General features: G+C 36.5%; 1 pseudogene; it reads left to right on the forward strand.

Moving 5' to 3' along the window:
- The first annotated feature begins 10,248 nt into the window (after nt 1-10,248).
- LOC119518220 lies at nt 10,249-11,027 on the forward strand (annotated as a pseudogene).
- Nucleotides 11,028-26,399: the final 15,372 nt, after the last annotated feature.

Raw genomic sequence — 26,399 nt, forward strand, 5'->3', positions numbered from 1 at the left:
GTGGTACATGGGAAAAATTCATCTAATGTAACTATGAGCAATAGTTAATAGTGCTATTTAATAGTCTTTCATCAATTGTAACAAAGATAACTACTGTTAAAAAATAGTATAATTATAAAAAAAAGTGCTATCTTCAATTGTAACAAATGTTCCACACCAATGCAAGGTGTGGTGGTGGGGTAGTGTATGGGAATCCTGAATTTTATGCATGATTGTTCTGTAAACCCACAACTTCTCATAATAATAATAATACAAACCCAGGTTAAATAAAATTTAAACATTATCCCTCTTATAGCATTATGGTGTTATTTTTGCTCTATAGCTATTAGAATAAAAGCAAAGTGATCATTATTTTCAGATGGTATGATTATATACCCTGAAAATGTGAGCTAATTAACTGAAAACTATTTAAAAATAAGAACTTGCATTTCTGGTAAAGGCAGACTAGATTATTCAGATAAAGAATGAGAGAGAAATAAAAGCTCTTTTCTGATAAAACAAGAGAGTTCATTACCAGTAGACCTTCATTAAAATAGATTCTAAAGAATATTCATTGGTTCTAACTGAAGTCAACTACATGAACTTCTTGTGTTCCTGGAAATTAGATCTTTAAGGAAGTACCATATGGGATTGTTATGGCACAGGTGTGGGAAGATGTATTTCTGGCACCGTGCATTGGCAAAAGCTCTTGAGTTTTCTTCAAAAGCCCTGAAGTCATGACATAGATCTGGCTGTACTTTCTTCCAGCTGCTAGTCACACAGCGAGGCTCCAGCCCTCAGATCACAGGTGTTTTTCATGGTCTTCATAATGACTAAGCGCTTCCACCAATTCCTAATTGCCCTGATTATATTTTACCTCAATTTCCTCAACCATTTCCTTGAAGTTCATGAAGTCACTGAATAAAAGTCTCATTTTGTTAATCCAAGGTTGTGTAAGATTCTGTACCTTGGCACCTTTAGAGGTACTTCTGTAGTATCATTTGAAAGCTTTTTATCAGCCACTATGGGTCAAAACTGTTTACCAAGACAGAATAGTGGTGGAAAAAGAGACCACAATAGAGTAAACAGATCGGCAAAGGTCATTGAACTAAGGAGAGGACATTATGGCACATTAGTCACGTTTGCTAAGACCATATAAAAGTGATCTTCTGCTGGACTGACCAACCAATCATGAGAAAAATATCTAAGTACACTGGGAAAAATTGGAATGAATTTCTCTGTGCATGCATGATATGTATCTATATCTATATATCTATACATATGTATAGATATCTCCTAGGCATATAATATATATTCACACCTACACATGTGTAAATAAAAACACTCTATAGATATCTATATTTATCTTATCTCTATTTTAATATCATTAGATATCCTAGTTGTACACGTTTTTAAATATGACAATGTCCCTGAGATAAATGGCCCTTCTGAATGAGGCATGCAAGTGGCTGGTGTGGGCCTTGGCGACCGAGACTTGTAGCATGGAGGCACTATCCTGCAGGTGTGCTCGTGTGTCCTGACGACCACAGCGGGCACAGAGGGAACAAAATCAGTCTGCCCTGGGCAAGATGATGCCTTTCTTGTGGCGGTAGAAACCCTCTCCAAAATGAAGCACATCAGACCCTCATCTCCAGACACTGCCATCCATTCATTAAGGGAATCTTCCACCCCTACAGACCATCCAGGTCCCTGATTTCTAACCACACCTTCAAGTCTGTATCACAGTTTTAGCAGCTATGGTTCAATGTCCTTTTTTTCTATTCCACTGGGAGCTCTACTTGGGGAGCGTATGTCAGACATTAGTTGACTGCCTCATAGCAAACCTCTCCTATTTGCCCCTTTCCAACAGCTTATTCCATTCGGGATTTGAGAGATTCCTTGTCCTGGTTTCCAGGAGTGGAGCACCTGACCTAAACTAATGTCTGTCTCATTGGCTAGAAGATTCTGTTGCAGGGTTAGGCATGTGATCTTAAGCTGGTCCCCTCAGGACTTTTTTGGAAATGCTAGTGCCAAGACATTCCTCTTGCTAGATGACACATGTAGCCCCAGTAGCTGTGGATGCTCTTCTTGAAACTATGAGAGACATGGGTCTTAGGATGAAACCCAAGAAGGCAGAGCACAGTGATAGAATTTCAGTGTTTGGTGACATTACTGAGCTGCAGGATCAAGCAACACCTGCTCCTTACAACGGCCGCTGTGAACTTGTCAACTACACGAGTCTGTGCAAGCCCTTTATTGTTTAAGCCAATTTGAATTGGGTTTTCTGTTCATTGTATTGGAAAGAATTCTAATACAGAGAATAACAACTGATTTAAGATATATATATATGAAATAAATATTTCTTTTATATATAGTGATATAAAAATTATTATGGACATTATCAAACACACAAAATTAGAACAGTTTAATGACTCTCCATGTAGACTTCAACAATTACCACCACTTTGCAAATCTTATTTCATTTATCCCTGCCCACCATTTTCTTTTCCTTTTGTTTGTTTTGGGATGGTGATGGTTATTTTTGTACTGGAGTATTTTAAATTAAAGCAAATCTCAGGCATTGTAGCATTTCACCTATAAATAGTTCTGTTTGTAAGAGATAAACAATTCTTGAGAAACTCGGCACTAAATCATCTTTGAGACAGTGTTCCCACTCAGCGGAGGCCTCTCTCCCACAGGAGCTAAGCTCCATCGAGAACATGGGAGCTGGGAACTGCCTTCACTCCCCCAGAAGGCAACCAAAACTTGGGCAACTTCTCAAGATGGCTTTGAAAGAGGACCCCCTTGGCCTCCTCCCTGGGGTGTTCATTTATGAGAACCCCAGGCACCCTCCTAATGAGAGTGGTCCAGAAGGGATGTGAGATGCCTTTAATGATCAACAGAGCAACTTATTAAATAAGTTGAACTATATGATTGAGTGCTGCACTTTTAATGAGCCCCAGAGGGATTCACTCATTAAGAGTTTGGTGGCAACAGCCAATTTTTGGTTTCCTGGAAGCCACTAAAGAACAACAAAAGTAATTACCCTCCCACAGGATTATATAGAGCATTTCCTCAAGGAACTCAAAGTGCCCTTGGGGATAGTTTCTTATTTATCTACTTGCATTGCCTTTGAAAAAGTTTTTCTGGAAATAATGTGCAAATGAATATTAAAAACACTAAAATTTCATTATAATTCATCTTCCTTCTTAAGCATATTTCGTTTTAATTATCATTTTACCATCACATTTCAGTAAATGCTACAATGAAAAATGACCTGGGAATTTAATATCCCTTTTCTACTTTCTTCCCCATTTGTCATCATGGTTCCTCATAATGAGGAATTTCTTCTTTTCCTTAGTTGATATCTGTTCTTTCCCTTCATCCTTTTTCTGGAGTTATTCTAAGTAGTTGCTCTGTACTTTAACACAATGCACTGACAGTCAAGAAGTGTGGTACAAACTGCTTTGAAAGATCCCTTTAGGGCCCATTAATACTTGTCATATATTGTCATTTATGAAAGCCTACTTGGCCAACCCTATGTTCTCTGCAACCAGGAGTCCTGGTGGCAAAAGCTAATGATGAGCAGCTTCTGCAACTCCCAAATTGACACTTAAACTAACCTGCTACCAAAAACTTCTGAAGATATTTGCTCCTCCCTAAAACCTTTTGAAAGACATGTACTTTCTATGTTTATTTATTCATTCAATAGTGGACAAATATTTATTGAACACTTTCTATGTGCCAGGCATTGTTTTAGGTGGCGGGATTTTATGTTCACAAATATTTTTGGTTTTGTTTTTTGTTTGAAGGACTGTTGAGTTTAGAATGAAGAGAGCATTTTCTAGGCTTTTATTTAAAAACAAAAAAACAACATTGTTTAAAGAAACAATTGTATAATATTTTTATTATGTTTATTTGGTTATATGATTAGCTTTCTGGGGCTCAGTTTCTCACTCTGCCTTATCTTCAGCTGCAACTCCAGCTCCCCAAAGACGAAATATGAAAAACACATCTTTCCTATCTTGTACACCTTAAAAAATGTAATTGAACTGGCTTAAACTCTACTTTTTGAGAGTGGTCTTTAGTATTTAGTATTGGGGGCCATCTCCAAATACTTACAGGGGCATAATTTTTTTAAAATGTTACTGATGCAGATATGATTAGAGCATTACAAGCAGAGACAAGAATTCTAGACCTATGCTCAGTGAAGACATTGAGAAAGAAAGCAAACTCCTAAAGAAAATTATAGGCTCTTCAGTATATAAGCAATTATATTCAATTTGCCAAAGGTTTTTTTTTCCCTGTGTCTCAAATTTTCACAATGTGCCACCCCAAAATGGTCAGAAACTTCATCACAAGCAGCATTGTTTAAAACTACATGAAATATAAAGCTAGTTCATCTTTTTAAAAATTATCAACCTTAAACAAGCAATTGCAATTGCTGGTTGAAAACCTGTTTTCCTAATTGTGTCTAAGCTTTTGTTTTCCCCATAGACAAAAGCCATCTGTGTTGACTGATTACTTGTAAATTAAATCAACATACATTTATTATACGTCTACTGTATATTAGACACTATGCTAGGTACTCTTGAAAGCCAAATGAAAACCAAATGAGTATGTCAAAGATTGATTAAGCAGATCAAAACCACAATGAGGTACCACTTCACACGCCTAGGATGACTATAATAAAAAAGACAGATAATAATAAGGGCTGATGAGGATATGGGAAAAACTGGAATAAAAAAATACATATCCTCATATATTTGCTGGAAGGAATGTAAAATAGTACAGCCACTGTTGAAAATAGTTCATCAGTTAATCCCAAAGTTAAACATAGAGTTACCACATGAGCCAGCAATTCTACTTCTAGGTATATGCCTAAGATAACTGAAAATATATTTTAATTTAAAAACCTGTACATGAATATTCATAGCAACATTATTCATAATAGCCCCAAAGTGGGAAGAACCCAAATGTCCACTTATTACAGTTATATCACTTACCGTATATCTGACTCTAAATTAGATTATGGACTTCTTGATAATAGGTATCATGTGTTTTATATATTCTCCCCCACCTCCTAGCAAGGTGCCTTGCAGATACTAGGCAATCAACAGATGTTTATTTAATAAGTGAAAGAATAAATGCAATGAAGTACTGATATATGTTACAACATAGATGAACCTTGGATACATTATGCTACATGAAAGAAGCCAGTCTCAAAAGACTTCACATTGTATGATCCTGCTTACATGAAATGTCCAGACGAGGTAAACCCATAGAAGCAAAGTAAATTGGTGGTTGCCAGGGGTTGGAGACAAGGGGAAATGAGGAGTGACTGTAGTGGGTATGGGCTTTTTCTTTTTGAGGTGATGAAAATGTTCTAAAATTGATCATGGTGATGGATGTGCAACTGTGTGAATATACTAAAAACCATTGAATTGTACACTTTAAATGGATGAATTGTATATTATACCTCAATAACCTGTAATAAAAAAGAATGAATGAGTTAATCAATGAACATTTCGTAGACATCCTCATCTTACAAAATAGATGTGTTCCTGGGAAATTGGCAATAAAGAAGATTGTATTTTCATTGAGTTATTTTGCAAAATTAGAAATAGATTTTCATATACAAAGATAAATCTGGCCTTGAGTAAATGAAAAAATAACACTTAAGAATGCAACAATCCTTTTTAAAGTATAAAGTTTAAGAGAAATGTTAAAACATTTTAATAATATCCAAAATAAGTAACAAAATTCAGAATTGAGGTGAAATTCAAAGTGTTAAAATGCTGAATTCAGAATTAAAATTGTATTCCTTGTAGCCTATCCACTAGAAGCAAAATTAGCACCAACTAGCTGACTCCTTCCCAACCCTGTGGATGCCAGAAAGCCAAGAGAGAAGATGATGAAATTAAGAAACTAACATAAAACTGATAGCAGACTCTTGGGGAGACAGAAGGTGATGGGTCTTGATGGATGTGCTGGGAGTAGGGTAGGGGGTATAGGGTTGTCCAGAGTAGCAGAGGACCAGACTCCACAGAAAGGGCATAGGTTACAGTAGAGATCCTTAAGCAATTTTTTCTCTCCCCAACCATTTCTTATACAGATCTTGCTTGCCTTGCCAAAACTGAGGCAGGAAAAAAAAATAGTACCTGCCTATTGAAAGGGTGAGGAAATATCTGGGAGGGTGGATGGACAGAACTGGAGCTTGGCTGGGGGGCAGGGAGAGCAGAAAACAATGAGTGTAGGGATATTAGCTGCTCTATGTGGTTCTCCTCTCATTCCTCCCTCTCCTTTCCCAACAACTCCCTAGAAGGGAGCATCCCCAAAGTAGAGATATTGCAGGTTCCCTGAAGCAAAGGGTCCCAGTGAAGGGATGGCAAACAGGGGTGGCAAAAGGGAAGTGTTCAAACCCAGAGAGTAGTGCCAGAGGCTCTATGCCTTGTGATGTTTCCCCTCACCCTCCCTAAACTCACATGGTGGAGCAGAGATGGGGCCTGGCCATTAGCCCTTCCCATTCACTTTAATTGCAAGGTAGCCGATATGCCTGGGGGGACTGAAAGTACAATAGCTAAAATAAAAGACTCAGTAGTTAGGCTGAGTAACAAAAAGGATACTGCCAGATAAGGAATTAGTCAACTGAAAGATCAGGAGAGAAACTCATCTAGACGGCATCAGGAAATGACAACATTTAAACAATAGTGCCAGAAGGAAAGAAAAAGTAAAAGTAAATGATAAATGAAAAGAAAAATATCTAAAGGTATAATGACCAAGAATGTCCCAGAATTAAAGATAGAAGAACACTATGAAAAGGTTCATAGGATAGGTAAGAAAACAGGCTAGACAAGGGAAAAACACACGCCTAGGCACATTATAGTGAACTTAAGAACATAAAAGAAAAAAAATTGTAAGCTACCTGTTCCAGTTTGCTACTGTTGTTGTCATGCAAAATACCAAAAATGGATGAACTTTTATAAAGGGGATTTATTTGGCTACAAATTCACAGTTCTAAGGTCCTAAGTATCCAAACTAAGGCATCAACAAGAAGATACCATCACTGAAGAAAAGCCAATGGCATCCAGAAAACCTCTGTTAAGTGAGAAGGCACGTGGCTGGCATCTGCTGATCCTTTGCTCTGGTTTCAGAATGGCTTTCTCCAAAATGTCTCTGGGCTTGTCTCTCTTAGCTTCTCTGGAGCAAACTCCAGGTTAGCATCTCCAAATGTCTCAAAGAATCTCCAAGTGTCAGTGTCAACTCTTGGCTTCACTCCAGAATGTCCCTCTCAGCTGCTCTGAACTCCTTCAGAAACAGGGTGAACCCCAAATCAAGAAAAAGGCTTAAAAGTGGTAGGAGATTGTGGCATTCTGGTTGGTCCCTCCCCTATTCCTCACCCACTTGGCACAGTGCTGACCCACACTCCTAGTGCAGATCCCTGGTTCTGGTTCCAGAGGCAGCTGAGTAACCCTTGTACACATATGGGAAGCATGACTGGGGAAAGCCTGAGGGACTGAACCAGGATACTCATCACAGGTTCACTGTCCCAGAACTTGCCCTGCATGTAGAAGGCAGCTTACAGAGCTCTCCCACAAAACACCATGGGAGAACAGTGAGGTTGTGGCTGCCTGGGGCAAAGGATTGCAGCTGTAGGACATACAGTGCAGTGCCTAGGACCATGAAGAAACTGTTTCCTAGAGAAGGGGGGACATTTTTATCTGTGTAAATGGTGGAATTCCTAGGGCCACACACACGTACCCAAGATAAGACATGTGCAGGGAGATCTCAAAGCTATGGCCTGGAGTGTTTCTTTAAACCCATCATATGGATAAGCTCTGAAGGAGAGCACTCAATATAGGTTAATTTGCAAAGAATTGGAAAGGCATTTTCTTTTTCCCCTCCTCCTCCTTCTCCTCCTCCTCCACCTCCTCCTCCTCCTCCTCCTCTTTCTTTTTGTTATTTCTTGGTATTCAAGGAACACTCTATCATAATATTAGCTAGATGCATACTTAAGGAACAGATGCTTCAGAATCTAAATTTCAGTGATAGCATGCTAAAATATCAAAATGTCCAGATTTAAAGAAAAGATTATAAAACATACAAAGAAATAAGAAATGATGGCCCAGGCAAAAGAGAAGATGAAAGCATTAGAAAACAGGGATGAAGAGGACAGATCTGGGACATGAGACCCATTTTTAAAAATAGTCCTAAATTTGCTCAAAGGGTAAAGGAAAACATAGACAAGGAAATAAAAATTCAAGAAAGTGAGAGATGAACATGAAGAGAATATCAATAGAGAGAGATGGAAATTATGAAAAAGAACCAAATAGAGTTGAAGACTGCAGTAATAGAAATAAAAAATTTCCATGAGGGGTTCAATAGCAGATTAGAGCTGCAAGAAAAATCGTCAGTAAACTTGAAAATAAGGCATTGAAACCATTAAGTCTGAAGAGCAGAAAGAAGAAAGAATGAAGAAAATGAACAGAGACTAACATACAAGTGGGTCCTCATATAGCATATCAATATACAAATTGAGGGAATCCCAGAAGGAGAAGAAAGAGAAAAAAGAGAAAGAGAATATTCAAAAAAAAAAAAATAATGGCTGAAAATTTCTTAAGTTTAACAAATACATGAATATACACATCTGTACCAGTTTGTATATATTATGTCCCCCAGAAAATGCCATGTTCTTTGATGCAATCTTGTGGGGGCAGACATATTAATGTTGATTAGATTGGAACCTATTGATTGTTTCCGTGGAGATGTGACTCACCCAATTGTGGGTAAGACCTTTCATTGGATTATTTCCATGGAGGTGTTACCCCACCCATTCAGGGTGGGTCTTAATCGAATCACTGGAGTCCCATAAAAAGGGTTCACACACAGAAGGAGCTCAGAGCAGCTGTGAGTGACATTTTGGAGAGCAACTGAGAGACATTTTGGAGATGGCCATTGAAAGCAGACTTATGCTAGTCCAGAGTTTGCTCCAGAGAAGCTAAGAGAGAACAAAACACCCCCAAGAGCAACATTTTTAAGAATGCACAGAAGCTGAACACAACCTGGACTCAGCAGATATTAGCCACATGCCCTCCCAGCTAACAGAGGTTTTCCGGACACCACTGGCCTTCCTTCGGTGATGTTATACTTGTGTTCATGCCTCAATTTGGACATTTTCATGGCCTTCAGACTGTAGCTTTGTAACCAAGTAAATCCCCTTTATAAAAGTCAATCCATTCATTGTATTTTGCATAACAGCAGCATCAGCAAACCAGAACAACATCCAAGATGCTCAAAAAACCCCAAATAGTATAAACACAAGTAGACATACACTATGGCATATTATAATCAAACTGAGGAGTGCCAAATACACACTACAACATATTATAATCAAACTGGAGAATTAGGAAAGAAGCAACATGTCATATACAAGGGAGCCTCAATAAGATTAAGCGTAGTTTCTCATCAGAAACCATGGAGGCAAGAAGGCAGAGGGATGATACATTTAAAGTGCTGAAAGCAAAAAACAAAAAACAAACAAACAAACAAAACCCAAAAAACAAAAAACAAAACAAACAAAAACTCCCCCTGCTAACCAAGAATTTTATATCCAGCAAAACATGCTTTCAAAAATGAGGGAGAAGTAGACTTTATTCTTGATGATAATCATATAATTATATAGCTTTTATGGTTTGACCATGTGATAGTGAAAACCTGATGACTGACACTCCCTTTAACCAGTGTATAGGCAGATGAGTAATAAAATAATGACAAAAATGTATAAATAATAGGGGGGAATAAGGGGTATGGGTATGGGATGGTTTAGGTGTTCTTTTTTATTTCATTTTTATTTTTTATATATTTTTCTTTATTTTTGAAGTAATGAAAATGTTTGAAAATTGATTCTAGCAATGAATGCACAACAATATGATGATACTGTGAGCCAGTGATTGTATACTTTGGATGGATTATATGGTGTGGGACTATATCTCAATAAAATTGCATTTTAAAACTAAAAGAAAAATAGGGCAAGGGGAATGATTTGGGTGTTCTTTTTTCACTATTATTTTTTAAATTCTTATTATCACTTTTTCTGGTACAAGGAAAATGTTAAAAAATAGATCAGGTTGATCAATGAACAACTATATGATGGTAATGTGATCAGTTGATTGTATATTTTGGATGATTGTATGGTGTGTGAATAAATCTTAATAAAAAAATTGCATCTTAAAAAAATGAGTGAGAGCTCATTCTGTGCCTAGCACAGCCATGGCTCATGGACCAAAGAAGCATTTGAAGTGTTTAGCAGTTCCAAAGCATTGGATGCTGGACAAACTGACTTGTAAGTTTGCTCCTTGTCCATCCACTGGTCCCCATAAGCTGAGAGAATGTTTCTCTCTCACCATTTTCTTAAGGAACAAACTTAAATATGCCCTGACAGGAAATGAAATAAAAATCTGTATGCGGCAGTTCATAAAGGTTGATGACCAGAACTGATATAACTTATCCTGCTGGTTTTATGGATGTCATCAGCATTGACAAGACTGGAGAGAATTTCCATCTGATTTAGGACACCAAGGGTCACTTTGCTGTTCATTGCATTACAAGCACACGTTGTGCAAAGTGAGGGAGATCTTTGTAGGCACAAAAGGAATCCCTGATCTGATGACCCATGATGCTCACACCATCCGCTACCCCGATCCTCTCATCAAGGTGAACAACACCATTCAAATTGATTTGGAGATGGGCAACTTTATTGATTTCATAAAGTTCAATACTGGTAACCTGTTCCTGGTGACTGGAGGTGCTAACCTGGGAAGAATTGGTGTGATCACCAACAGAGAGAGGGAGAGAGACATCTTGCCTTTTTTGATGTGGTTCATGTGAAAGATGCCAATGGCAACAGCTTTGCCACCCAGCTTTCCAACATTCTTGCTATTGGCAAAGGCCAGAAGCCATGGATATCTTTTCCCTGGGGAAAAGGTGACTGGCTCACAACTGCTGAGGAGAGAGACAGAAGACTGGCATTCAAACAGAGCAGTGGGTGAAATTATCTTTAGGTGACATGGATGGAGAGCTCTTTGTGACTAGTTACAAATAATAAAGCATGGTACCATGGGTAAAGCCCCATGGTAACTACAGAAAAAAAATGAGAGAATGTGCAAACTTATAGAGACAGATATTAGAGTTCAGGCTGCCAGGGGTGGTAGAATGGGGAGTTAAGCATAATGGGTACATCATTTCTGTTTGGGGAGATAGGAAATTTTAGTAACAGAAGGTGGTGAGGATACCACAACATTGCAAATGAGATTAATCCCACTGAAAAGGTGTGCTTGGGAGTGGTTGAGATGGGAAGGTTTATGCAGTATATATGTTCCTACAATTTTATTTATTTATTTATTTTTTGCTCTTGAAGATAATTTATTAATCTAATTATTTGAAGGTATACACGTTTTTACTGAACAATTGAAAAACATTTTGTAATCTGGATCAGCTTTCTCTTTATATGTTCTAACTGTTCTTTGTAGAATAGACAATGTGAAGATAAGTATGAAAAAATGCAGTTATATGTACTAAGCCTTCTACTGTATGCCTATAATTTCTCTGCAAATAGAAAAATGGGCCAAAGATTTAGAGGCAATTTGCAAGAAAGAAAATCCAGATGTCAACAAAACATTAAAAGATGCTCTTAGCAAAAGAAAATGCAAATTAAAGTAATGATAAGATAGTGTTCATGAAACTGGTACAAAATGTAAAAGACTCTATAGCACTTATGGCTGGTTGGATTCAGGGAAAAGGGCACTGTCATTCATTGCTGGAGGAAATTTGACCTGTTACAGCTTTTGCAAGATAATCTGGCAACATCTATCAAAATTAAAAATATCTATGCCTCTTGACCCAGACATTCTTTTTCCAGGGAATCCAACTCTCCAACTCTTAGAAATAAGAATAACAATTCACCCACACACATGCACACGTGTGTGTGCACACACACACTGCTTGTAGTGGCAGAAGATGGTTACCAAAGTGAATACTTATCAACAGGGATGAATAAATTATGGGGTATCCATCCAATGGAATACTGTTCAGTCAGCTAAAAGATGAATGAGAGTTATGCCAGCTTACTTGGAGGAATTTCCAAGTGGTATTGTTAAACGAGAAAAGCAAGACGCAGAAAAATATAATATAATCCCATCTTTCTAAACAATGAACAGAATAACCCCGCATATAAGTATATTTTCAGGTATCTATATAAATGTTTGTATTTGATTATATGAGCTAGGATAAAATATATGTAAATATAGACTAAGTTGTTAACATGGATTATTTGGAAGGGATTATATGGGGGGGGTGAAGGAAGCAGAAGTCGGGGAGAGAGAAGACAAGCTGAACAGGAAAAGAAAAAAGATTTCCCCCAAGTTCCAAATGTGTGTGATACGACCACATTTATGCAATTTTGTAAAAATTATATTTGTGAGTACAAATGTAAAAAGGAAAACTTAAATGTGAATAAAAGATATATTTTTTAAATAAAATATTCTGAGCTCAGGGCATAATTTTTTTTTCCATTTTATTTATTTATTTATTTTTAAATTTATTTAAAAATTTTATATACAAGCTAGGATGATCTGTTGTAATCAAATGATTCGGCTATTTTTTTTTTTTTTTTTTAACAAAACAAATCGTACATTCGATTGTTCACAGTACCATTACATAGTTGTACATTCATCACCTAAATCAATCCCTGACACCTTCCTTAGCACACACACAAAAATAACAAGAATAATAATTAAAGTGAAAATGAGCAATTGAAGTAAAAAAGAACACTGGGTACCTTTGTCTGTTTGTTTCCTTCTCCTATTTTTCTACTCATCCATCCATAAACTAGACAAAGTGGAGTGTGGTCCTTATGGCTTTCCCAATCCCATTGTCACCCCTCATAAGCTACATTTTCATACAATTGTCTTCGAGATTCATGAGTTCTGGGTTGTAGTTTGATAGTTTCAGGTATCTACCACCAGCTACCCCAATTCATTCCTACAATTTTAAAAAGAAAGAAAAACATAGAATTCAGGGCCAAGAATATTATTTAAAGAGTAAGACAGGATTGCTGCTATCACTGCTTGTAGTCAACATTGTATTGGAGGTCCTACCCAGAACAGTAATACAAGGAAAAGAAATAAAATATATAAAAATTGGAAGCAGAAACTGAACTATTAGTAGTGGGGTCTGGGCTCTAGGTAAGATGGAGTAAGCACATTTCACCTTTTCTCTCACACTGAAAACAACTATAAAATCTGGATACAATGTCTGGAGCAACTACTTGTGAACTCTGGAGAATCAATAGCAGCAGGTTATTTGGAGAACACCAGAATTCTGGTGACACCAAAGTGGAGTTGAATTTTCATTTTATTTTCCTCTAGTATACCCTGACCTGAACTTAAAACAGCTAGAAATCAGAAAGTGAGCACTGTAATGAAGACAGAGACAAAAAACATCTATTTATGATTTAAAAAAAGACTCTCAGAAAAGTAGAAAAAAATAGAACTTCCTCAATCTATTAAAGAGCATCTATAATAAGTGTACAGCTAATATAATAGTTACTGGTCAAAGATTGAATGTGTTCCCTCTAAAATCAGGTACAAGGCAGAGCTATACACTTTACTATTCCTGTTCGGCATTGTCTTAACCAGTGCAATAATGCAACTAAAAGAAAAAAAAAGGCATCCATGCTGGAAAGAAAGAACAAAACTGTCCTTATTCACAGACGATATGATTGTCTATGTAGAAAATCTCAGGGAACCTACAAAAAATTCCTAGAAGTAAAAAGTTTAGTAAGATCACAGGATACAAGGTCAACACCCCAAATCAATTATATTTCCATGCACTAGAAACAAAGCCATTTATAATAGCTTCAAATAATTAAATGCTTAGGTATAAATATAACAAGATTTACAGGATCTGTGTGCTTAAAACTAAAAAACACTGGTGAAAGAAGTCAAAAAAGTCCTAAATACATAGGAAAACATACCATGTTCATGGAAAGACTCTACATAATAAGGATGTTAATTCTCCCCAAATTGATCAATAAATTTAATGCAAGTTGGAAAAGAAAAGGAACTGGAATAGCACAAAAAATTTGTAAAAGACTAATAAAGTTGGAAGAATCACATTACTTGATTATAAGACTTACTCTAAAGTTACATTAATCAAAACAGAGTGGTATTGGTAAAGGGACAGACACATGGATAAATGGAACAGAACACACAGTCCATGAATAAACCCACACAAATATGACCAATTGATTTTCTAAAACTTTTGATTCTGAAGTAATTTCAAACTTACAAGAAGTTTGCAAAATCATACAAACCCCATATAGAGAACTCAACATACCTCCAAACTCTCCAGATATTCAGATCCACCAATTTTAACATTTTGACACCTTTGCTCGCTCTATCTATCTATCTATCTATCTATTTTCTGAACATTTGAGAGCAGGTTGCACACATCATACTCCTTGAATACATAATACTTCCATGTACATTTCCTAAGAACAAGGATATTCACTGATGTAATCACCTTAAGTGTAGTTATCAAGTTCAAGAAATTTAACATTGATATAAAGCTTACACTCTATATTCTAATTTCCTTTTTGAGTAATGTCCTTTTTGAGCTTCTTCTCTTCCATTTTCAGATAACATCCAATATCAGGAATTGCATTTAATTGTCATTTATCACTTTCATTTCTCTTTCTTTTTTAAATTGTGGAAACATATATAAAACATACATCTTCCCTTCTCGACCCCTCCCAAACATACCATATCAGTGGGATTAATTACATTCACTATGTTGCAGTACTCTCACCACCATCCATTACTAGAACTTTTGCTTCACCTCAAACAGAAACCCTGCACTCATTTTGCATTAATTCACCAATACCCCTGCTCCCACCCCTGGTAACCTGTACTCTACTTTCTGTCTCTATGAGTTTGCATATTATCTGACATTCTCATTATGGTTACCATGGGGCTTGAATTTAACATCCTAAATTTATAACAATCTTGTTTGCTTTAATACCAACTTAACAACTTCAACAGCACATATAAACTATGTTTTTATGCCCCTCTGTCCTCCTAACTTTCACAAATTACATATTTATACATTGTGAATTTTAAAATATTGATTTATCATTATATTTTATGCATTTGCCTTTTAGATCCTGTTGAAAGTAAAATATTGAAATCATACAAAATATCTTCTCAGACTACAGTGTGATAAAACCAGAAATCAATAACAGAATGAAAACTAGAAAATTTTGAAGTATGTGAAAATTAAGCAACATACTATTAAACAACCAATGGGTCAAAGAAGGACTCACAAGAGAAATTAGGAAATATTTTGAGATGAATGAAAACAAAAACACAACATAGCAAAACTTATGGGATGCAGCAAAGGCTGTTCTCAGAGGGAAATTTATAGCTCTAAATGTCTACATTAAAAAGGAAGAAAGATCACAAATAACCTAACTTCATACCTAAAGACACTAGAAAAAGAAGAGCAAACTAAACCCAAATTTGGTAGAAGAAAGGAAATAGTAAATATCAGAGCAGAGATAAGTGAAATAAACAATAGAAAGACAATAAAAAGAATCAACAAAACCAAAAGTTGGTATTTTGAAAAGAACAATAAAATCGACAAAACTTTAGCCAGACTGACAAAGAAAAAGAGAGGAAACAAAAAACTTAAATCAGGAATGAAAGTGGGGACATTACTACTGACCTTACCAAAAGAGGAAGAATTATAAGGGGGTACTTTGAACAATTATATACCCAAGACTTATAAAACCTGGATGCAAATTACATGATCTGATGCAAGAAGAAATTGAAAATCTCAACAGACCTACAACAAGTAAAGAGAGAGACAGTAATTAAAAACCTCCCCCAAAAGAAAAGTCCAGGACTGGATGGTTTCACTGCTAATTTCTACCAAACATTTAAAGAAGATTTAACACCAATTCCTCTCAAATTCTTTCAAAAAATAGAAGAGGAGTGATTACTTCCTAACTCATTCTATGAGGCAACCATTAATTACCCCAACACCAAAGCCAGATGAAGACAGAAGAAGAGAAGAAAATTACAGATTAGTATCTCTCATGAAAATAGATGTAAAAATATTCAACAAAATACTGGCATACTGAATCCAACAGTCTATTAAAAGGAATATACACCATGACTAAGTGAGATTTATTCCAGGAATACAAGGATGATTCAATGTAAGAAAATCAATCAACATAATATACCACATTGATAGAATGAAGGAAGAAAAACACATAAGCATCTCAATTGATCCTTTCATGATAAAAATACTCAAAAAAAACTAGGAATGGAAGGTAACTTTCTCAACATGATTAAGGGCATTTAAGAAAAATCCACAGCAAATAGCATACTCAATGATGAAAGACTGAAAGCCTTCCCCCTAAAATAAGGAAAAAGACAAGGATGCCCACTGTTAACACTGTTATTCAATATCATACTGGAAGTTCTGACCAAAGCAATCAGACAAGAGAAAGAAATAAAAGGCATAAAAATTGGAAAGGAAAAAGTCAAATTATTCCTTTCACATTCTATATGATCCTATATATAGAAAATCCCAAAGAATCTACAAGAAAGCTTCTAGAACTAATAAACACATTCAGCAAAGTTGCAGGATACAACATAAAGACACAGAAGTCATTTGGGTTTCTATACACCAATAATGAACAATCTTAAGAGGAAATCTAGAAAACAATTCCATTTACATAGCCTCGAAAAGAATAAAATACCTAGGAATGAATTTAACCAAAGACGTGAAAGATTTGTACTCTGAAAACTACAAAACACTGCTGAAAGAAATTAAAGAGGACCTAAATAAATGGAAAGACATCCCGTGTTCATGGATTAGAAGAGTTACTATTATTAGGATGTCAGTACTGCTTAAAGTGATCTACAAATTCAATGCAATCCCTATTAAAATTCTAGAAAAAAATTTTTTTGCAGAAATGGAAAATCTGTTTCTCAAATTCATATGGAATTGCAAGGGGCCCCCAAGAGCCAAAACAACCTTGGAAAAGAAGAAAAAAGTTGGAGGATGTGCTGGTTTGAAACTGTTCTGTACCCCAGGAAAGACTATGTTCTTTTATGCAATCTTGGGGGGGCAGACTTATCATGGGTGGAATCTTTTGATTAGGTTGTTTCCATGGATTCACTCAACTGTGAGTGAGACCTTTTGATTAGATTATTTCCATGGAAGTGTGACCTCGCCCATTCTGTGTGGGTCTTGATTAGTTTACTGGAATCCTTAAGAGAGCTCAGGGGCTAACACAGACCTAGATGCTTGGAGATGCAATCAGGAAGACATTTGGAAATGCTAAGCTAAGAGATGAGCCCAGAGTTTGTCCCAGAGAAGCTAAGATAAGACCCCCAGGTACTTAGAGAGAAATGCCCTGCCCTGGGAGAACAAGCAAGGTTCCACAGGGCTGACAGAGAGAAGCTAAGAGAGACAGAAGCCAAGAGACATTTTGGAAAAAGCCATTTTGAAACCAGAACCTGGGAGCAAAGGACCAGTGGATGCCAGCCATGTGCTTTCCACCTGACAGACATGTTCTGGATGCCATCGGCCTATCTTCAGTGAAGGTATCCTCTTGTTGAAGCCTTAGTTTGGACACTTTTATGGCCTTAAAACAGTAAATATGTAACCTAATAAATCCCTTTTATAAAAGCCAATCCATTTCTGGTATTTTGCATAATGGTAGCTTTAGCAAACTGGAACAGAGGACTCATACTTCCTGATTTCAAAACTTACTTCAAAGCTATGATAATTAAAACATAAAATATATGACATAAAGATAGACATATAAATCAATGGGACAGAATTGAGAACCCAGAGATAAATCCACAAATCTATAGTCAGTTGATTTTTGACAAAGGTGCCAAGTCCTTTCGATGCAGGAAATAATAGTCTCTTCAACAAATGGTGCTGGGACAACTGGAAATCCACATGCAAAAGAAAGAATGTGGACCTCTATCTCTCATTATATACAAGAGTTAATTCAAAATGGATCAATGACCTAAATATTAGAGCCAACATTATAAAACTCTTACAAGAAAACAATAGGCAAATGTCTTCAGGACCTTGTAGTAGACAATGAATTTTTAGATTTTACTCCAAAATCAAAATTAAGAACTTTTATGGATTGAAGGGCATTATCTAGAAAGTGAAAAGACAAGCTATAGAATGGGAAAAATATTTAGAAGCCATATATCTGATAAGGGCTTAATATCCAGAATATATAAAAGAACTCCTACAATTCAAGAAGAAAAAGACAAACAACCCAATTTAAAAATGGACAAAGGGCTTCAGTACACATTTCTCCAAAGAAGATATACAAGTGGCTAATAAGTATATGAAAAGATGCTCAACATCACTAGCTATTAGACAAACACAAATTAAAACTACAATGCAATACCACTTCACACCCACTAGGATGGCTATTACTTAAAAAAAATGGAAAATAATGGTTGGTAGAGATGTGGAGAAATAGGAACACTCATACATTGTTGGTGTGAATGTAAAATGGTGCAACCACGTGGAAAACAATTTGACCATTTCTCAGAAAATTAAACATAGAATTACCACATGACCTGGCAATTCCACATCTAGGTGTATACCCAAAGGAACTGCAAGCAAGGATTCAGACAGATATTTGTACACCAGTGTTCATTGCAGCATTATTCACAATAGCCAAAAGGTGGAAGCAACCCAAGTGTCCATCAACAGATGAAAGGATAAATAAAATGTAGTATAGCCACACAGTGAAATGTTATCCTGTCACAAAAAGGAATGAAGTACTGGTACCTGCTACAGCATGGATGAACCTGGAAGACTTCCTGTTGAGTGAAGTAAGCCAGAGACACTAAAGGACAAATTGTATAATTTCTCTTACATGAAATACTTTGAACAACAAAATTCAGAGAGACAGAAAATAGATTAGTGGTTATCAGCATTGGGCATAGCAGGAAATGAGGAGTTATTGCTAAGTAAGTGTGAATTTTGGTTTGGGATTATTAAAACAGTCTGGAAATAGATCATGGTACTTAATGTCAACAATTTTCCATTTAAAATTGTTAAAATGTTTTTATGTTATGCATATTTTACCACAACTTTAAAAACCCTCCCAATAAAGAAAATCCCAGGACCAGATGGCTTCACTAGTGTATTCAACCAAATGTTTAAAGAAGAATGAATACCAATAATTCTTGAACTCTTCCAACAAATAGAAGAGGAGGAAAACACTTTGTAACTCATTCTACGAGGTCAGCAGTACCCTGATAACCAAAGCCAGACAAATATATTGTGAGAAAAGAAAACTATAGACCATTAATCCTTCTGCATATAGATGCAAAAATTCTCAACAGAATTCTAGCAAACAGAATCCATCAGCATTAAAAGAATTATACATCATAACCAAGAGGAATTTACACAAGGAATGCAAGGAGAGTTCAATATGTGAAAATCAATCAATGTAATAGACTAATAGAATGAAGCAGAAAAAACCCACATGATCATCTCAATTGATGCAGAAAAAGCATTTGGCAAAATCCAACACCTTTTTGTGGTTAAAAAAAAAAAAACTCAACAAACTAAAAATAGAAAGGAATTTCCTAAGCATGATAAAGGGCATTTAAGAAAAACCCACTGTTGACATCTTCTCATTAGTGAATGACTAAAGCGTTCCCTCTGAGATCAGGAACAAGACAAGGATATCTGCTTTTGCTATTTCTATTCTACAGTGTACCAGAAATTCTAGCCAGAGCAATTATGCAAGAAAATGAAATAAAAGGCACAAAGATTGGAAAAAAGGAGGTAAACTATCTCTATTTTCAGATGACATCATCTTATATTTAGAAATCCTAAAGAATCCACAAAAACTATTGCATCAACCTGAAAATGAAATTAAGAAAACAATTTCATTTACAATAGCAACTGTTTTGATTTGCTAAAGCTGCTGGAATGCAAAATACCGGAAATGGATTGGCTTTTACAATGGGGGGTTTATTAATTCACAACTTACAGTTCTAAGCCATGAAAATGTCCCAATTAAGGCATCAGTAGGATGATACCTTCTCTGAAGGAAGGCCAATGACATTTGGGGTTCCTCAGTCACATGGGAAGGCACATGGCCAGAGTCTGCTGGGCTTCTCCCAAGGTTAATTTCTGGTTTTCATTGCTTTCTCAAAAATGTCTCCAGGCTTCTATCTTAGCTTCTTTCTTAGCTCCTGTGTATCCTTACTTGTTTTTCCCAGGGTATTTCTCTCTAAGTGTCTGGAGGGCCTCTCTTAGCTTCTCCAGGGAAAACTCTGGATTTCATCTCTTAGCTTCTCTCCTGGTTCTGGTTTCAATGGCTGTCTCCAAAATGTCTCTGGGCATTTTCTCTCTAAGGGTGTCAGCTCTCTTAAGGACTCCAGTAAACTAATTAAGACTCACCTTGAATGGGCAGGGTCACAGCTCCACAGTTGGGTGGGTCATATCTCCATGGAAAAAAACCCAATCAAAAGATCTCACCCACAATAGGTCAGCCCCCACAAGACTGGATTAACAGAACATGGCCTTTTATGGGGTGTATAACAGATTCAAACAAGCACAGCATCAAAAACAATAAAATACATAGAACTACATTTTACTAAGGAAGTACAAGACTTACATACTCAAAACTAAAAAATATTGCTGTAAGGAATTGAAGAAGGTCTAAATGAATAGAAAGATATCCCATGTTCATGGATTGGAAGATTTAATGTTGTGAAAATGGTAATATTCCCTAAGCAATCTACCAAATTCAAAACAATCCCTATCAAAGTTCCAACAGCATTTTTTTAAGAAATGGAAAAGATGATCTTAAAATGCACATGTTATTTTTTTTTTTTTTTGTTTTCAAATTGCATCTTTTTAATCAGCTCCATGAAGGACATCCTAAACACTATATGAAACACAACAGAATATTTCTTTCTTCCAGTATTAAAAAGATGACATTCACAAACATTTTAAAGTTCTTCTATATAATCAGGTTGGTAGTCTCATAACTTTTTTTTCTGAAATAGAGAATATGTAAAAGTGTAGTTTTATTTTCAAACATATACCAGAATTATAGGAATTACTTTAAAGACGTAAAAATTTGTATTTTATGTAAGTTATATACGTAAACTGGTATTCTTTAAGCACCTGACATATATATTCTTTCATTCTTTTTACAATTCACATTTTGTCACTTCCTTTCATTGTTAAACATGCACATTGTATGTACAATGTCCCATCACACATTCTGGTTGCAGTGAATTCTCTCTACTAATTCACTGCCATTTTAAAAAAATCTGTTTCAGAGGTAATCAAACTTTTTAGTTTTAGGGGCCTTGAGTAGGAAGGTTGTTACTCATAGACTTAAGGACTTTATTTTCAGGACTAGGAGAGAAAAGCACTGTCTCCTTCCCCTACAATTATATCAGCATTGCAGGATGTGGGGAGAGTTATAGTTTATAAAATCATATTCAGTGTTCTAATTTTGATAAAAATACTTAATCTTTCATAATATAGGAAACAGAGTTAGAAAGAACTCCTTGGCTGGTGGGGAATACAAAGATAGAGCAAGAAAGCATTCAGAGTAAGGCCTATAAATTAATCGGTTGGTAAAAAGTTGGGAAGTTACAGGAGATGGTCATTGTGAATATGGTGTTATTTACACTGCTTTCTTTCACATATCCAGTACGGTTATATTGTTCGGAGATAATGTGCTTTGAAAATTTGATTTTGTATAAAAAGAGGCTTTTGAACACTGAAAAGCTTATAAATATCTTCCATTTTGTCCATCCCGTGAGTTAGAGTTCGCCTTGACTTGGGGCTCAGGCATAATTGGGTGCCTCGATCGCCCTGCCAACCACCTGCCGCCAATAAAACCATTCATCGCTCTGCAAGAGGCACCAGGTGCTTCCATCTTCAGTACTCCTGGTACTTCTGTCTTCTCTTTTGAGGTAGAGGGCCTTTGGTTAAGTTCTCAGGGTCTCAGCGCTCTTTAGTAGGACTCTCATGGCCTTACTAGAGATCCACCTGTCCAGGGCTTCAGCTCTAGGCTTCAGTCATTTCTTGCCTTGATTCCCGTTTCTGGTCTTACTCCTCCAGCCTTGCCGCCACTCCGATAACAAATGCCTTCCGGTAGAATCAGGTCCTGCGGGGCTCGGCATTCAGCGCCCTCCGCGTTGCCCTCTCAGCCGCCGAGCGGAAAGGGCGGGACCCCGCGGTCCACATGTTATTGCAAGGGACCCTGAATAGACAAAATCATCTTGAAAAAGGACAATGTTGGAGGAGTCACACTTTCTGATTTCAAAATTTACCCAAAGTAACTGAAAGTATGTGGCACTGGCATAAATATAGATGCATAGACCACTGAGATAGAATTAAAATCTGAAATAAATCCTTACATATATGGTGGATTTTTAAAATTTTATTGAGATATATTTACATACCATGCAGTCATACAAAGCGTACATTCAGTTGTTCACAGTACCACTATACAGCTGTGCATTCATCACCAAAATTAATTTTTGAACATTTTCATTACCACACACACAAAAATAGTAAGAATAAAAATTAAAGTGAAAAAGAACAATTAAAGTAAAAAGGAATGCTGGGTGCCTTTTTTTTTGCCCCCAATTATCTACTCATCCATCCATACACTGGACAAAGGGAAGTGTGGTCCATATGATTTTCCCAATCACATTGTCACCCCTCATAAGCTACATTTTTATATAATCGTCTTCAAGATTCAAGGGTTCTGAGTTGTAGTTTGATAGTTTCAGGTATTTACTGCTAGTTGTTCCAATTCATTAGGACCTAAAAAGGGTTGTCTATGTTGTGCATAAGAGTGCCCACCAGAGTGACCTCTCAGCTCCTTTTGGAATCTTTCTGCCACCGAAACTTATTTCATTTCCTTTCACATCCCCCTTTTGGTCAAGAAGATGTTCTCCATCTCATGATGCCAGGTCTAGATTCCTCCCCGGGAGTCATATTCCACGTTGCCAGGGAGATTTACTCCCCTGGGTGTCAGAGCCCACGTGGCGGGTGGGAGGCAGTGATTTCACCTGCCAAGTTGTCTTAGCTAGAGAGAGGGCCACATCTGAGCAACAAAGAGGCATTCAGGAGGAGACACTTAGGCACAATTATAAGCAGGCCTAGCCTCTCCTTTGCTGTGACAGTCTTCCCAAGGGCAAGTCCTGTGGTAGAAGGCTCAGTCCATCAAACCACCAGTCCCTGATGGTGGATTGCTTTTTGACAAGGGTACTGTTTCAGTTTGCTAATGCTGCCTTTTCACAAAACACTAGAAATGGATCAGCTTTTACAAAGGGGGTTTATTTGGTTACAGCCTTAAGGCCATAAAGTGTCCAAGGTAAGGGGGTACCTTCACTGAAGGATGGACATTGGTGCCCAGAAAACCTCTGTTAGCTCAGAAGGCTCATGGCTGGCATCTGCTTGCTCCCAGTTACATTTCAAAATGGCGTTCTCCAAAATGTTTCTCTTGGGGTGTTTTGTCCTCTCTTAGCTGCAGCTCCTCTTCAAAGTGTCACTCTCAGTTGCTCTCTGGTCCTTCTGTCTGAGAATTCCTTTATAGGACACCAGGGATCCAATCAACACCCACCCTGAATGGGCGGGGCAACACCTCCATGGAAACCATCCAATCAAATGTTTCACTCAGTTGATTGAGTCACATCTCCATGGAAACACTCAATCAAAGAATTCCAATCTAATCAACACAAGAAAGTCTGTCCCCACAAGACTGCATGAAAGATAATGGCTTTTTGGGGAACACTGTGCATCCAAACTGGCACAGGTACCAAGACTGTTCATGTGGAAGAGAATGGTCTCTTCAACAGATGTTTCTGGACAACTGGCTGTCCACATGCAAAGAGTGAAGGTGGACCCTACCCTCAAATCATAAACAAATATTAACTCAAAATGGATCAAAGACCTAATGTAAGAGCTAAAACCAGAAAGCTCTGAGAAGAAAACATAGGGATAAATCTTCATGACCTTGGATTTCACAATGGTTTGTGAGATGTGACACCAAAAACAGAAATAATAATAGAAAAAATAGATAAATTGGACTGCATCAAAAAATTTTTAAAAATTTGTGCTGACAAGTAAAATATTGAAAAAGTAAAAATAAAACAAGTTATAGAATGGGAGAAAATATTTGCAAATAAAGTATCTCATAAGTTTCTAATTTCCAGATAAAGAACTCTTGCAACTGAACAATAAAAAGACAAACAACCCAATTTAAAAATAAGTAAAGGATTTGAATAGACACTTCTCAAAAGAAGATATTCAAATGGCCAGTATGCACATGAAAGGATGTGTTTACTAAAATGCAAATCAAAACCACAAGGAGATACTACCTTGAACCCACGAGAATGGATAGAATAATAATTTTTAAAAAAACAAGTGTTCGTGAAAATGTGGAGAAATTGGAACACCAGTACATTGCTGGTGGGAATGTAAAATGGGTGCTGCTTCTGTGGAAAACAATTTGGCCATTCCTCAAAAAGTTAAACATAGCATCAACATATGGCCCAGCAATTTCACCCCTAGATATATGCCCTAAAGAATTTAAAATAGATGTTCAAACAAAAACTTGCTCACTAATGTTCATAGCAGCCCCATTCACAATAGCCAAAAAGTGGAATCAAAGCAAACATCCATCAACTGATGGACAGATAAACAGAATGTGATATATCCATACAATGGAATAGTACTCAGCCATAATAAAGAATAAAGTATTGATACATGCTACAACGTGCGTGAACATTAAAAAAACTATGTTAAGTGAACAAAGCCATATGCAAAATGCCACAGATTATATGTTTCCATTTACATGAAATATCTGGAATAGGCAAATCCATAGAGACATAAAGTAGATTGGTGGTCGCTAAGGGATTTGGAGAAGGGGAAATGGGAAGTGGCTTTTTACTGGGTATGGGTTTTCCTTTTGGGGTAATGAAAATGTCTTGGAAATAGACAGTAGTGATAGTTCCATAACATTGTGAATGTACTGAATGCCACTGAATTGTACACTTTAAAACAGTTAAAACGGTGAATTTTATGTGAATTTTACCTCAATAAAACATTTTTTGAATAAAAAATAATTTAAAAAATTTTCCTAATTGGATTTTAAAAAATAAATTAATGAATGCATTGTCATTGTATTTAGCCAAACAATACAGAAGTCTATTTCACAAACAGTTAATACTCTGCTTCTGGCAGGGATACTACTTGGCTACCCAATACCCTTGTCCATTTCTTTCTTAATGTTCAACTCTTCTATAAATGGGGCTACATAATATGATATATGATACATGATACGATGTACGGTGACATGTTATGACATGATATGATATACAATATGATATACTGCATAATATAATTATTGTGACCAGCTAAATAACTACATTTTTGAGCCTCCTTTGCAATTAGGTGTGATCATATGAATAAATCTTTACCAGTGAGACCTAAGAGGGAGTTGTTTGGTGGGGCTTCTGGGACAGCGCCCTTAAAGAACCACAAACAGCCTGTTCTACCTTCCTCCTTGGAAAACGGATATGATGGCTAGAGCGGCAGCCACCATTGTTGGGCACGGATGGCCCTGAGAGGAGAAGATTTGTTAAGGATGGCAAAGCCGAAAGACAGAAGGAATCTAGGTTGATGACTGTTGAGCTTTTGCCACATCTCTAGTTCTGGACTGTCCATCTCTGAACTTTTTTGTGAGGGAAAACAAACCTCCAATTTGCTTAAAAAAAATTAAGTCGGATCACTGTCTCACACCTTATACAATGGTGAACTGCAGAAGAATTAAAAACCTAATAAAAATATGAAATTATCAGATGAAATGAAATGGGATATATTTGTGTCTTTGGGATTGGAAAGGATTGGAAAGGAAAGCCCAAACCAACTTTATTTATTTATTTATTTTTCCAAACCAACTTTAAATCAGAAAATGTATTAATACGATAACCACAAAATGAAGGATTTCTTTTCAACAAAGTTCAGAATATACTAAATTAGAGGAAAATATTTGCATTGTCTACAACTGGCAAAGTATATCTAGACTATACTAATGCATACTTCAAACAAATAAGCAAAACATAAAAAAACTAAAAGAAAACCGGGTAAAGGATATGAATAGGCAATTCACAGAGAGAGAAATAAAAATGGCTGGCACATTTATAAAGAAATGTTCAGCCTCACTAGAAATCATTGAAATGCTAATTGAAGTGAGATACTGTCTTACAACCATCAGCTTGGCATGAATTAGAAAATCTGATGACACTATGTTGATGGTTAGG

Source organism: Choloepus didactylus, chromosome 21 (genome assembly GCF_015220235.1).
Source record: "Choloepus didactylus isolate mChoDid1 chromosome 21, mChoDid1.pri, whole genome shotgun sequence".
Lineage (NCBI taxonomy): Eukaryota > Metazoa > Chordata > Mammalia > Pilosa > Megalonychidae > Choloepus > Choloepus didactylus.